Raw genomic sequence first — 15723 nt, forward strand, 5'->3', positions numbered from 1 at the left:
TATCACTGGCCACTTCTATTTCAGCTGGAGTGGAAATACATTCCTTGCTGGCCCCTTTTTAAACGTTTGTTAGGCAATTCTTACGTCCACTCAGAACCTCTCATTTTCTAACCACTCGAACACTGCTCTATGTTTTTGTCATTTTCTAATCTCCTGTAGTCTTCTGAGTGAAAAATACCTCCTTTATTTATGTCGGTTTCTCCCTTAACTTGCCCAGTTCTTCCAAAACTTTCTCTGTATAATTACCGTGCTGTTAAACCACCTATCCAGAATTCCTTGGAAATTTACTTCTTATCTCACTTGGAAGTAAATCACACTTTAATCACCTGCCAAAGCTGGTATTAAGTGTCCAATTAAAAAACAAACCTTTGCAGCTTATCGCTTTATGTGGTAAGGAACAGGTGCAGGTTTAGGTGAGTCCTGGGCCAATTTCTATTGAATTATCTGGTAGGACTCCCACTGGATTCAAAGGGTGTGGAATGAGGCAGATGGTGGAGGATTTGTTTGGGGTAAGGAGCTAATGGGTGTCTTCTGAACCTGGATAACTCCCACAAGGATCATTGAAGGCTGCAGATCCAAAATTCCAGAGGATCTGGGTCTATTATGTTCCACAGACATACAGGTGCAATTGTGCACATTAAGCAGAACTGGAAAGAAACATCATTAGGAAAATAATGAGAAGCTCCCCATGACCCAGCAGTGTGTGGTTGGAGCCCAGAAAGCCAAGGATATGCTGGGCTGCATCAAAAGGAGCATGTCCAACAGGTCAAGGGAGAGGATTCTCCCCCTCTGCTGCATTCTAGTGAGACCCCCCCTGCAGTCCTGATCCAGCTCTGGGGCAACAGCACAAGAGGGACATGGAGTTGTTGGAGTGAGTCCAGAGGAAGCCATGGAGCTGCTGCAGGGGCTGCAGCAGCTCTGCTCTGGAGCCAGGCTGAGAGAGCTGGGCTGGGTCAGCCTGGAGAAGAGAAGGCTCCTTAAGGGGAGACCTTAGAGCAGCTCCAGTGCCTAAAGGGGCTACAGGAAACCTGGAGAGGGGCTTTGGACAAGGGCCTGTAGGGACAGGACAAGGGGAATGGCTTGAACCTGCCAGAGGGGAGACTGAGATGAGCTCTTAGGCAGAAGCTCTTCCCTGTGAGGGTGCTGAGGCGCTGGCACAGGGTGCCCAGAGAAGCTGTGGCTGCCCCATCCCTGGCAGTGTTCAAGGCCAGGTTGGACACAGGGGCTTGGAGCAAGCTGCTCCAGTGGAAGGTGTCCCTGCCTGTGGCAGGGGGTTGGAACTGGATGAGCTTTAAGGCCCCTTCCAACACAAACCAGTCTGGGATTCTATGAAAAACTCCTGGAATAGCTGTGGCATCAGTGAGGGGCACATTCTAACCAGATGTGTTAGTCGTTAGCCCAGGCTTCCTAGTCCTGTTTGGAGATGGTAAACAGCAGTCACTGCTGCACCCAGCGATGATGTTAATGCCATTGCCCAACTGATGAATTCAGAAGGAAGTTTGTCCTGGTTGCTCCATTATGGTTGCCCCATTATTCATGAGTACAAGGTCAGCACGGTTTTGTGCAAAATACACCAAGAAATTGTTCCAGGAAAGCATTTTGCCCTTGTTGTTGAGTATCTGGGTGGGTTTATGCTGGAAAACTGTTGATGTCTCCTATCATCCTACAGGAAATTTCCATGAATGTGCAGAAGAGCAAAGGGAAATAAGTGCAGCAGTAAAGTCTCAGCTTGATTTATAGCATTCCTGGAGGGTTATGCCAAGGAAAAAGGTGTAGCTGTCATATTTGCCTTGCCTTTACCTGCCCATGCTTCCAATCTGATCCTTACCTGGCAAAGCAGAGCTGCCCCAGCTCCTTTTCTGGGCACCTCCATATCAGGGGAGGTAATCAGCTGGATTTGCTCTTTAATTGTAAACTGTAAGTATTTAAACTGTAAGTATTCCATCACCAGACACAGAGAGAGATTATTTACTTATTCTTGTGCTGTCCCATTTGCGTGTCAGTGATGAATTCACATACCTTACACTATGTGCAGTACATAGTAAGCGCAGCATCTCTTTTAAGTCCTTCCTGACCACAACCACCAGTCCAGCCAGCTTCAGCATCACATCTTGATTGTTCTTAGTGATACTAACAATCAAGCCAGTCTTTAGAGACTCCTCTTTTTTCCTGCACACTGTACGTCTGCAATGCTCAATAATGCACTGCACACTCTCTTGCTTTTAGATATCTTCATTTTTTAATCTTTTATGTGATCTTTACATGTGATGTATAATAAAGGTAGGTTTTCCATATCTATAAATGGTGTCATTCCATAAACAGGCAATTTTGTCATAAGATATTGCAAAAGACATTCATACTCACTTAGTAAATATCCTAAAGGTATGTCAAAGCACAGAAGACTGTGACTGAATGGGATCTTAAATTCCTCTGATTCACTCTATTACAATGTACAAAGCCCTTTCCAGTGGATGTTGTGCAAATGGATATGTCTAGGTCAGTTTGTGAAGAACCTGCCTAAGGAAAACTCCTGCTGAACCCAAGCCCCAGGTGAGAAGTGAAGTCAGACCCTCAAAGTCTGTTCAAATAAATCAGGGCTGATTATCAGTGAGTGATGAAATTGCCATTTTTGCGCAATGATACGTACACATTTGGCTGTTTGAATTTTTTGTAGTTACATTTATTTCAGTCATCTTGTTAAATGAAAAACAGATGCCACCATCAAGTATTAAAGCTCACAAAGATGGATTTTCACATTTCTTTTACTGAGTGTTTTTATCAATAATGCACATGAAAAGGGCCTGGGAAGTTTTATTATGTTAATTTAACCACCATAAATCAGCACAGAATACAAAACTCATTCAAATTACCACCTTAAGGCCAACTTAGGAATGATGACGTGTCACGTTCCATCCCTTACCGCAGATTTGGTGAAAATCCTCTTTTTAAACATTGGTGAAGTGATCACAAGGGAGTTAGGAGTGATGGACATTGTGATGGTTTCATTCTGCTCATCCAGAGAAGACAGGACAGCAAAGGCAGACCTGGTGCAAAACCCCCACTGGTGATGGTATGTCACCGGTCCTGGCCTGGGCCTGGGCAGAGATGATGTGTGAGCTTTGAACACTATGCTAAGCCTTAGTGCAACTCATGCTTTTGCCTGGGACACATCAGTTTCCTAGGTAGTGTACCATCCTCTGGAGGAACCATCATGCAAAAGTGTTTTGAACTCCTGGGAGCAGCCAGAAGGAAGGACACAATCCATGGGTGAGCGTGTGTCACTGTCCTGGGTTAAACCACAACAGTCACCAGTCCTCTCCACCACAGCACATCTCCAGGCAGGATGAAAGCTGCCATAGCACCTCGCTGCAAAGGTAGGACCCTTGATTCATGCAATAGTAGCTGGTGCTTTTAGTCCTGAAGCACTAACAAGACTGGTTCAATCCCTGCTCCATTAGCCAAGTTAGCAGTAGCCACAGATGCTTTCCTAATCCAGCCACAGCTTGCATCCTGCATCTCAGCCCCGTTTTACAGGAATCCCATTTGGCTGTATAATTGTTCCCATCTTCAGACAATTGTACAATTTCTTTTTGTGAATTAATAATACTAGAAATTAACATTAACTATTGTTGGGATTTTTTTTACCATTATTAATTGCTTGCTCCGTCAGTCCTTTGGTCTTCCTATGGAGATGGCCAACAATAATGTCACGCAGAAAATTGTTGTTTTGTTTGAATACTGTCATATGTCCCCTAAAGCTGGTATTGAGACCACCAGTTTGTTCCAGAAAGGACATGTTCAATGACTATCAGATGATCATGACTAACTGGTTTATGGAACCAAGCTAGTGGTCTAGAAGTGAAAGGATTTATTTTTTGCTTTGCCTTTTCAATCTCAACGTCAATCCTTAGAGCCAGAGCTATCCCATTTTTGTCTCTCCGTCAAGCTGTGGTTATAATGATTCATCAAGATGGGTCTGAAATTCTTTTCGCTGGTCCTTTGGGACCAGAGGCTTCTTTGTTCTTTAATTTTTTCCTCTCCTCACTATATTTTAGGATGATTCTCTAACCCTGTCTTGTTAAACCTAATTGAACAGGACCTTAATCGAGGTGACTACATCAAATGTCATGTTTTCCTCTTCGCTGATCAGAACTGTACCCACATCCAGGAGCTATTCTTTTGCAGAAACTGTTTCTTAGGAAGTATAAATGTTTAGAAAACAAATTAGCTCCAAATGTGACTAGCCACTCACCCATAAGTCATGATTTGCCTGTTTTCCCATGCTTTGTTTCTCATACCAGTCAAAGGAAAGCTAAAAACAAACTAGATTAAATGTTTTCGCAACATAGCATCAAAGGCTATAATTTTGTCCATTCACATAATTTAAACAAGATCAGACTAAGTGAATACTTGGAAGGGACCCATTCTAAACTGAGAGGAAAGCTAAGTATTTCAGGAACTGATGGTGTCTGTGCAAGATGGGCAGTTAGTGCTGAAGCAATGCCACAGTGTGGTTTACAGACAAAATTGTGAACAATTAATCAGTCTGAATGGATCCGTTCAAAAGGAGGGAACATTTTGTACACCAGATTTGTGGTTTTGATTAGAAGTGAGATTCACTGACTGCAACATATCTTTTTCAAAGTGCTTTTTAACTGGGGATGTGGTACTTTCCCATCACTAAATGTTGTTCACGTATCTTTTTTTCCCACTGGCTCCTCTTTTGACTGAAATGCAAAGCTGGTTTCTCGATCCCATGATACTTTTCAAAGTATTAAGTACACAGCTGAAGAAATACACACCATGAACTAATTAGCCAGTGAAAACAAACCTATTTTTCTGCTTATGAATTGTCTCAGCAGAATGTGACTTCTACAACTATGGAAGCTCACAAATCCTGACACTTCCCTCATTTACTATGCTAACAAGGAAAGACAAGAATCGTTTGATTTAGGAGAAGAACAAGGTGGATCTTAGGGCTTCCCCAAACTTTCTTGATGATTACCAAAGCCCACAGTGACACTCTGTCCATCTCCTGTGCTAGGGACAGTACCAAAGACAGCAAGTCTTCTCCATGGCTGCTGAAGCCCGGCAAGCCTTCATAGGTCATGAGGCTGTGTTCAATTAGTGTAACAACTTTAAGCTCCTCCTCATGTCCAACAGGCTCATCAAATCAAATATATTACATCCGTTGCACTGGTGTCCTGGTGAGTTATTACGTTACCCAGAAGGACAAATATTCACATTTGGATCATCCAGATGCAAACCCAGGAGCTTATTACTGAAATTATATTTGAAGACATTGAATGTCATTCCAACCCTAACTATTCTATGATTCTATGAATCGCATTCACTTACGTCTTCTAATAGTTGCCCAATTGCCTATCATGCAACTTCAGCCTTGAGGTACTCCACTTAAATTCTCTGCTTGTAAAAACACCAATTGCTCTGTAAAGGTTACATACATAATTGCATTTAAGTAATATATTTTTCCTCAAAACAATTCTTAAAAACACTCACAGATAAACTCATTGCCATTTAAACTGCATATAAAACATGAGGTTTTAGTCAGGGTGAAATCCTGGCCCCAGTGAAATCAATGGGAGTTTTGCCATTGACTTCAGTGGGGCCAAGATTTCTCCCTTGATGCACATGATATATTTTTCCTGACATTTAGCATGATGAAACAGCCCTGGTTCTGATTAGCCCAGGGTATAAATAGTATCAGTCAACTGAAGCAAAATTCAAATCAAACCTCAGGCATCTTTGCTGATGTCGCTTTGCTTTGGAGTGCTGTGTACTAGCGAAGGGACCCAAATGGCTACTTGGAATCAAGGACTTCATCTGAATCTCTTTCCATGTATTTGGCTTTAACCGTAAATCAAGGCACAGACAGCAAAGGGTTAGCAATGATGGAGACATCTATTCATATGTCTTGTGACATACATTTTTCCAGCGCGAATTCTTCATTAAAAGAACTCTTGATGTCTCACAGCTTGTTACCAAATCGGGCCTTGACTCTTAATATAATTTAGATGTGTTTAAAATATGCTTCTCAGAAGAGCTGCCTCCACATTTATGAAAATGATATATAATAATATTAGGAAGGAATCTGTCGCCTGTTTTGACAAGTTTTATGTTTTAATATCTTATGAATGAGCATATGAACGCATTTTAACCTGTTACTTTATGTTTGAACCAGCCGTACTGCAGGAGGAAAGCAACACAGCTTGCCTTCTGAGACCATTCAATAAATTGCTTGCACACTGCACAGCAGAGAAAAATATTTCTGATCTTTCCCTAAAATTTGGATTCCTTTTTTTTACACCATGGTGTCATCGAAAAGCAAACCTAATGGAAAGACAGTGGCAGAGATTAATAGATGTTAAATCCACAGGGAATCATTGCAATCATGTCATTACTTTACAGAGTTAATCCACAGTTCCTAGGGACTAATTGCGTAGTTTCCCTGGCCCACGCAATGCCGTTCGTAGAGCATCTTCCAGACGGCTCCAGCATGGATGGGAACCTGCCAGCAAGGGGGAGACCACCCCTCCAGAGGTGGGGAGGCAGTGGCACTGCCCCGCTGTACTGCTCGCCTCTCCCTGCTCCCTTTATCTGCCTCTGCAGCACATGTGGGGCTGGGATATTTCATGAGACATGATAGAGAATAAGGACCTGCTATTTGCCTGCTATTCAGGCAAAACTCCCACTGGCATCTCTGAGCCCTTAAATAGTACAGTATGTTGCAAGTGGAATTGTTTATTGTGTTCAGTCAGAGCCGGCTACAGCCAGCTCTCACTACTGACTCAACTACACGAAAACTCGCCCTCCTGTCATCCCACACTGCAATGCTCACTGGGCCCAGTTCTGTTTCCACTTAAGTGCTGGAATAAATGGAGTCAAGACAGATCCACCATCTCCTTCCTCTGAATCCCAATGCTCTTGAAAAGCAGTGGGAGCGTCTGTAAGATGGAGACAGCGGGCCAAACACCGCGTTGGTGTGAAAGAAAGTGTGATTTACACAGCCCTGTGAACAAGGGGTGACCCAAGTGCCTAGGATCTGCTTTTGCTGCAGCTCACCCCTCTAAAAACCAGCACATCAAAACCATGGAGGAGCTCAAAGTGAATACTAGATGCAGAATTTGGTCTCTGGTGGGCCAAACAGATAAACTGTCCCTTACTTGCTTGCTTTGTGCTCCAGAAGCATCACAGCCTCTCACTGAAGATTTCTCCCCAGACATCTGCAAACATGTAGTGGTGGCTGGAATTAGGACTCACAGGTATTGCCGCAATTTACTTGGCTTTATAAATTCTCCTTGCAGCCTTATTCACACATACCACTTGGGAATTCTCGTTGTATTCTCGTTTTAGCAGTGTTAAAATTCATTTGGTATCTCTTTCTTGCTAAGTGCAGGTAGATACACACTCTTGAGTGAATAGGATATGCTCCACTTGTGAAGTGTAGAAGCAGGTCAATAGACAACTTTCAAAAGGAACCATTTAGGATAATTAAGCAGCACATACACACCAGCAAGAGTTTATTTTGTATTGGAAGGCATGTGGTTAGGGAAACAATAGCAGTTTTTTCCCTGGAGAATGTTAATTAAATTGAACACCCTGGAAAACTGAACTATTCTTACCACAAATCTATAAATCAAACTGTTCTGTTTGCTTAATATAATGCTTTGCTATTCTAGTCACACTGAAGTGGGCCAGCCACACAATGCCAAGATATTTCCATGATGAGCACATTAGAAGCTGATTGACTAGAGACCTTATGGATGTAAGGCCAAACCCGTATCTCATTTACTCCAGAATAACTAAGATCAAAATCTGGCCCACACTGTTCAGATTAGTACATAAATAACATGAAAGGTTTGTGAGCTCTCTAGCAGATGCATTATGGACTTGGTATCTGTACTGTACAAACCCTGGCAGCTCCAATAATGGATCAGAACTTTGCTGTGCTGGGAACTATACAAATACAGAGCAAAAGGATTTGTTCAGCCTGGAGAAGAGAAGGCTCCTTAGGGGGAGACCTTAGAGCAGCTCCAGTGCCTAAAGGGGAGATCAGAAATCTGGAGAGAGACTTTTGACAAGGGCAGGTAGGGATGGGACAAGGGGAATGGCTTTAATCTGCCAGAGGGGAGACTGAGATGAGCTCTTAGGCAGAAGCTCTTCCCTGTGAGGGTGCTGAGGCGCTGGCACAGGGTGCCCAGAGAAGCTGTGGCTGCCCCATCCCTGGCAGTGTTCAAGGCCAGGTTGGACACAGGGGCTTGGAGCAACCTGCTCTAGTGGAAGGGGTCCCTGCCCATGGCGGGGAGTTGGAACTGGATGAGCTTTAAGGTCCCTTTCAACTCAAAGCATTCTATGGTTCTGTGATTTGCCTTTCTGATTTGTTAAAATAGCTTGAAAATACCCAAAAGCAGGTATTCAACTCCCCTGCTTATCTCCTCTGGATGAGAGAGCAACATCCTCTGCCAGGGGGTAGCAGGGGGCAAGGTGGTCTACTTGGCCCCCTCTTCTCAGAGGCTGAAGGGGCTCTTTTCATTAGAAAGCTCATATTCCCAGTTTTTCTACCCTGGAGCCAAACTTTCAGCTGGCATAAACCAATTTTCCCAAGCAGACAGCTGGGGATTTGGTCATCTCAGCAGCAGCCACTGAAAGCATCATCCCCAGCAAGTCTTCGCTCTGCAGTGGGACTTCAGCTGCCTCAGACTTGTATCACAGACCACATCAAAATACACTGCACACATGGAGGCCAGTGCTCATGTTCTCCTCTTTGCAAGACTCTGGGTTGATCCAGAACCTGGTAAAACGTCTTCATGTTTTCTGAAGTGGGCTGTGATGCAGGTTCCTATGGAAAACCCTTGCCTGTCCCCTTACACACAGTTGTTACTCACTAGAAGAAAGGTCACTCTAGTTCCAGCCTGCCAACTTGCTATCTGTTTCTCACTTAGACACTAAATAGAATTTAAATGAGTAAAAGATCAGAGATTTCAGGTTCTGAAAGGAGTTTTGCATGTGCTGAGGAAATGAGTTGGATTATCAGGCTGTGTTTTCTGCCACAGCAGTGCACATGGGTGAGTGTGTGTGCTCTCGAGACAGTGGCAAGCTTTAGGAGCATTCATGTATAGAGAAATAAAGGCACCACACCAAGCTTGACATGATAAATCACTAGCTGCAACTTTGCAGTGGACTGGTATCTCTGGACAAAGTTCGCCTTAAACAAAAATGGCCCAAGAGATGCATTATTGGTAATGGTCTTTATGATATTCAGATGATATTCTGGGCCACGTATGGATCACGTATGGATAGAGTCTGTATCTATCAGCAGCACAAAACTGAAGAGACCTGGACTCAAACAGCCACAGGAATGCATAATCAGGAGGACATATGTGCATCCTGAGCACCTTACACTCATCGGTGGCATGTCTGCTGTGCTGTTAACTGAAAGTGCTCTCACTCTATGGTCATCTGCATGGCATCCCAGAAGTGAATGTCAAAGGCTTCAGTCACCCGTCATGACACAAAGTAGTCATTTATCACAATGTCTAAGTCCTGTTCACTGAAAAACTTCCACCAGTCTTAACAGCACAGCTAAAAGCTTTGCACACCTTCCTGCATCCTTCTTCAAGCAAAGCTCATCACTGCCTTTTCATCACACCTCATACCTGGGCCAGAAGTGGAAAGGTTTCCAGCGTTTGACCTGATAGCTCCATTCATAAGAGCAATTTTATCTTCAATTAATAACTGCAGTGAGAATGGATAAGCAGGAAAAATCAGGTATTTTGTGTCACCCTAAAAGCTAAGAAAAAGTGCCAGTGTGGAAAAAGGGCTACAAATATGTGCACAGCTCTTTCACAATACACTGATCTTTATTTGTAAGACAAAAGGCAAAACCTTTATTTTAGAGCGTGTAGATTTACTGGCCTTTAATGTACTGCCCAAATACGCTACATATACTCACCGGAATGGTTTAGCTGCCACCGGATTGCAGTTATTTCTTGCAAAAAAAGATAGTTCTTCAGCATTAAAATAGTGTGATGAGATGCACATAGCTGGAACTTTCCAAAACATGTAATTTAGTCTTTTTAAGGGAGTTATTTTTAATTCTGTCATATATTAATATTTTGGGCAAAAGTATGTTATATTAAGGGAAAGGTCTGGTATAAATCACGGCTGCTCAGCCAGCAATCAGTCACATCGCAGGAAAAATATGAACACTTCTTTCATTCTTGCATTTGACCCCTCCAACAGTGTATTGTCCTTGCTAATGAGCTGAACGTTTTTGCTGATTTGTTATATGTAGCAAATATAGAAGCAATGAAACCCATCTGTGTAATTTATTCATTGATTTGGACTCAAATCCAAGTGTGTTCTAAGTAGGTCTTGTCTGTGTGCATGTATGAGAGAGAAAGAATAACTCATCAACCACAAAAATAAGTCTTGAACTTACCTGATTCAAATATTTATGATTAATGGGAAATGCCTTGTCTGCAACCCAGCAGCCATTTCAGAAATGGTTCATTGTTGTGTAAGGGCCACCAGTGTAGCCGTATATCTGTGAAGACCATTTTTTAGGGAGCTCTCCTCATAATCCTTTCAGATTAAAAGGAAAAGAAACATAAAGGAAGGCCAGAAAGCTGTAATAAAATAAAGCAAACTCAAACATACTTCATGTCCCTTGCTTAGTGCTGAAAAAAAGTACATGGTGATTGTGGTTCTGGGGTACCATCTGATTGTCACATTCTGTAAAACAACTTTAATTTAGGGGGAGTCATGGTTTCTACCTTGAGCTCTTCAAAACATCACTGATTCTAAGGCACCTGTTAAAAGCCTGTTTTCCTTTCAGCTGCCCAGGGGCCTATCTCTTCTTTCAGACGCAGAGTAGCCTTGTGAAGGAATTGTTTTTAAACAGTTGGTTTCGGCCTTTTTAAGTTTCTTTTTTATGCTCCAGCCACAGTGGATGTTTGGTCCAGGATGCAAGGGTTGTACAAAGCCTTCCACCCAAACAGTCCCGCCTGTGTGAGAGGGACAGCAACTCCTTCCTGCTCAGTTATGAATGAAGGAGGGAAGTTGATGTGAGCCAAGTTTCTGGAGGGGTGAAGGCCTGTGTGTACCTCCCAAACTTTCCAATCACACAGATGCTTTCTGGCCTGGAAATGTAAAAGCAGAGCTGCTGAACCGCGCTCCCTGCTCTGCAGAGACCCTCTGGTTGTTCCTTCCAACAATCTGGTGCCAAACCGTACATGATCCAAATGAAGGGAGAAAAACATCCAGAAAACTCCCAAAAACTGAGGGAACAAATGAAACTGTGAATCATATATTACAATCAGCAACAGCCCGGTTGAGCAGAGATGGAGTTCCCCCAGAAACCCTTCTTTCTTAACATTGAACATTTATAAGCTGACCATGTCTGAGATAAGTCAAAGACTTTTTCCTCCATTCTGCAGCTTTTCCTTTTTCTCTTCCCCTGGCTGAGTGCTGGTGGCAACAGATTAACAGGTCACCGGACCGGGTCTGAGAATTGCTGCCGATTACCTCGGCTCTGCTTGTTGCGCTAGTCTAATGGCATCGTTTAACATGCACTTCTCTCGCAACACCCCGGCTGGTGACACCCAATAAAAAGTGTGATTGATAGATAAGTCTGCCTGTGTACATCCAAAGGGGGCAGAGGGGCTCATCGTTTCAGGAGTAAATGTCCTTTCCCATCCCTTATAGCTTCTTCCCCATCCAGACAGCGTGACAAAGAGTCTGCAAAGGCTCCTTGCTTCTGTGGGTCTGGCTCTCCGGCCCCCCAGGATGTTTCTTCCCCCAGGGGGATGCTCCGGCCCAGTTGCGAGTCGCGGAGTTTGCGCCTCTGCTCTTCTCCCTTCAGACAGCAATTAGGGACAGAAACATCTGAATCAACAAAGCATCATTTACTTAAGGAACTGACAGCCTTCCACTTGAACTGGTTTAAATTAGTCGACGCCACATTCTTTTCCTCCTGTGTGTTTTGTTTTCTGTCTTGTTTTTTTTTCTTCTTCTTCTTTTAAATAGGGATATATAATTGCAGTAATTCACCCGGCTGAATGCGAAACAGTTCAGAGAGGGAAAAAGAAGCAGAGAACACGACCGGAGGGGCTGGGCGAAGGAGATGCGCACCCGCTCCCCGCCGCCTAGCTCTCCACCTTCCGCGGGAGGCTGCGGAGATTTCCGCAGGTGCGGAGGGCACCGGCCTCCAGCGGAACGGACCGACGGGGCCATCTGGTCCCGGCTCTCTCCCCCTGCACCGGCTAATCCCGGCAGGGCGGGAGCCAGGACGGGCAATATTTCCCATCCCCGGCTTCCTCACGGGGTCTTACCTTCAGGATATGTGCAAATGGAAAAGTGGGGACATTAAAATCAAATTACATACATGTATAAAGATAGAGCCCGTCGTCGGCAGTAGGAATGATTAAACAGAGCAGCTCGGGAAACCTCCTGTATGAATATTTCATGTGAAATCAAGGGATCCCCCCGAAGGTACAAGAGCCCTTCTTAATTAAACCGGTGTAAATGTTGCCATTTACTCCTTTTTCATTTAAGCCACGGGGGACGAGCAGGAAGACTGCCTGGGTTTTACCTTTATACGGCAAAAGAAGAAGCGGGCCTGCCTTTAGGGTGGGAGCTCCCGTCGGGGCTGCGGGTCCCACAGAGCCAGGCGGAGGGACAGGTAGCCCGGGGAGATGCAGAAGCCAATGGCCGGGATGGGAGAAGCTGTAGAAGGGCAGAGGATGGCAAGGACCAGCTCTGCCTCGGCACCCACCAACCCCACGTCCTGGCTCCGTGCATCTCCATCCTTTCGCAGCAGTACCCTCAGCAAAGGGGGAACGAGAGAGGGTTGGCGGCCGTTGTCCCCCTCCGTTTGCTAGGGTACCCCCGTACCCAGGGTGGAGAAGACACCGGAATGGCTCTTCCCAGCAGAGCTGTTCCCAAGCTGCTCTTCTGCCCGCCGACGGCCGAGACCAAGAGGGTCGTTTCGGGGGGTTGCGACCCTCTCCCGGTCGCAGCGGGTCCCTGTTGTGGGAACCCCGGGCTGAGCAGCCAGGAAGCTTCGATGTGCAGCCGCAGCTGTTTCCATGGCAATGCGCGGGGTGGCAGCGGGAGGGTGGTCCTCACCGCCGAGGACACGGCTGCCCACCTCGGATAGATCCCGCTTCCCTTCCTGCCCTCACAAGTACAGGATCGGGCCCCTGGGCAAGAAGAACACCCATCGGGGAGAGGAAAGAAGCTCTCCGCAGTGGGGATGACCACCCTGCCCTGCCCGCCGTCGGTGCTCGGCTCTGCACAGGTGGAACTGCCAGGACAGGACCCTCTGCTTTGAAGAGCGGGGTTCTTTGGGGATCTCCCTCATTTGGCAGGGAAAGGCGGTAGAAAAGACCGACCCCAACCTCTCAGGACTTCGCCACAATGGTGTTTAAAAAGAGGATTTCCGAAAGCCCTTGACTCTCCCAAAGGCAAATCGGGGTGAATTTCCCAGCCGGCCCGACGCTGAACTCACGACTCTTCCCCATAGTCCCTCTGACACTGTCCCTGCGACACTGACATCCAGCCCCACACTGCGACCTTGGCTTCTCCTTCCACACATGACCTTTCCTTTCCTTATTTCTTTCCTTCCTTTCTCCCTTCCCTTTCCTTCCTACTTCTTCTTTTTCCTTTTTTTTTTTTTTTTCTCAGTTTTTCCTTTTTTCCTTTTCATTTTTCCATTTTTTCTATTACTTTTTTTCTTCTGTTTTCTTTCTCTCTTCTTTACTTCTTCATATTCCTTTTTATCTCTTTCTTCCCCCTTTCCTTTCTTCTGTCTTGCTTTGTTTCTGTCTTTCCTTGTTTCTCTTTTCTCTCAGTTTCCCCTATCTCTTTCTCCCCATTCTTTCACTCTTTATTTCTTTTTTCCCGTTCTTTTCTCCTCATTTTCTTCCTTACAGATTTTAGTCTGTGTTTTAAGGTCGAACCGGCTCCCTGTCATTTTGCATTCCCCGGGAATTAAAACAAAATAGCGTTATTCTTATGGAAAGACCTTTTCAGGTTTTATTTGAAAAGCCATTACTCCTCAAAATCCTTTCTTCCTCCTTCATCCCTTTTCCATAACTCTGAGCAGTGACATTGGGCAGCCCAGGGGGGAGCAGGTACGTTATTTTCCAAAAGGAAACGCGTTTGCCGGGACAAGGAGGGTGGCACAGGAGATAACTCCCTAGAAAAGGCTTTATAATCATACTTGGATCCTAAACATCCCATCGCAGTAAACGTCTCCTCTCGACCTGCCAACTAAAATAGCCGTGATCGTGTGGATTGTAAATGAGATCACAGAAGGGTTTATCTGGGAATCTCTCACTCTCGTAACCCACAAGAATTTCTTCCCTGCCTCTGATACCAACTTGCTGATCTAACGATAAAACCACAGCCGGGGCTGTGTTCTCCGGCCTTTGCGGAGAGAGCCGGGACTTGGCGCTCTCTGTGAACACAGCAAAACCACAAAGTGCTATTCAAATACTGATAAAGCTGTGAGCGAACCCCCACCGAAACACGGGAACTCAGCAACTTCGCACCACGCGGAGGCTTCGATCAGCTGCTGCTTCCAGGACTTGACAGATGAGTTTCCACATCTTATCGGGGTTTATTTGGGGCCAGGTCACCAACACCCATTCAGCCAACACTTTCACTCCGGGGCTGAAATTGTTTTGAATTCCTCTTGCCTTCTTTATTACTATTTTTAAATACAAACCACAATTATATAGGGTGAAAAGCGTAAATTAAAAAGGCTTGGGAAGCCGAGCATCGCTGCTCTCCTGGGCTGTTCCTTTCCTGCCTAGGAATGTGAGAATCGCTGAGACTTTCCAGAGCTCCGTGTGTCAGGCGGGGGAGAGAGGAGCGGGACAGGAAGAGGGCACCAGTTTCTCCCCTCCTTTGCAGGAAGAGACCCCCACTTATAAAAAGCTAATCCCAAGCGAGAGGCTGCCCAAGCCCTGATGGGGCTTTCTGCCCCCCTTCAAGACCCCAGCGAATGTTTTCAGGCAGGGAGATCCTCCGCTCCCACTTTATTGCCTGGTTGTAAACGCGTCGCAGAGGTTTACTCACACTCCAGCAGTTAATTAAGAAAACATTAAGAGTCCAGCTTAAACCAACAAAAGCCAGGCAGCCCAGGCCGTGTTCCCCCTTTCCACGCTGTGCTGCGGGACCCCCTCCGCACCCCTCCATCCCCTTATGGGATGGGGCCACAGCCCTTCCCGCTCTTCTCCCCTCTCAGGGGCTGATGCTCCTCCTCTCCCTCCCTTCCAGAGGGAAGCGGCGCCCAGTATCCAGAGACCAAACTCAGCCGTATTCAATGGGGGTGATTTTTGGAGCATCCTGGCCAGAGTGGCAAAGAAAACGGGCAGCCGCGGAAGGGGATCATGGATCTGCGTGGTGGGGTGGTGTTCCCGCCTCTGCCCGGCCGGTCCTGCCATCCCGAGAGGGAACCAGGAGTTTCTACCTGTCCGGGTCTCTGTTAATCTCCTATGGATGATGGAATCATGAGCGAGAGAGGAGCTCCATCACTCTTCCCAGCTCCTGCCTCCGCCTGCTCCTCATTATTTAACCGTCCCAGGGAAAATAAAAACCGATCAGTTTTCCTGCCTGTCCAGGCCTAGAGAAGGGTGAAGGATTAAGATGAGGGAAGGCGACGTGCGGAGCTTTGGTGGAAAAGCACAGACTTTC

Source organism: Psittacula echo (genome assembly GCF_963264785.1).
Source record: "Psittacula echo genome assembly, chromosome: 6".
NCBI lineage: Eukaryota > Metazoa > Chordata > Aves > Psittaciformes > Psittacidae > Psittacula > Psittacula echo.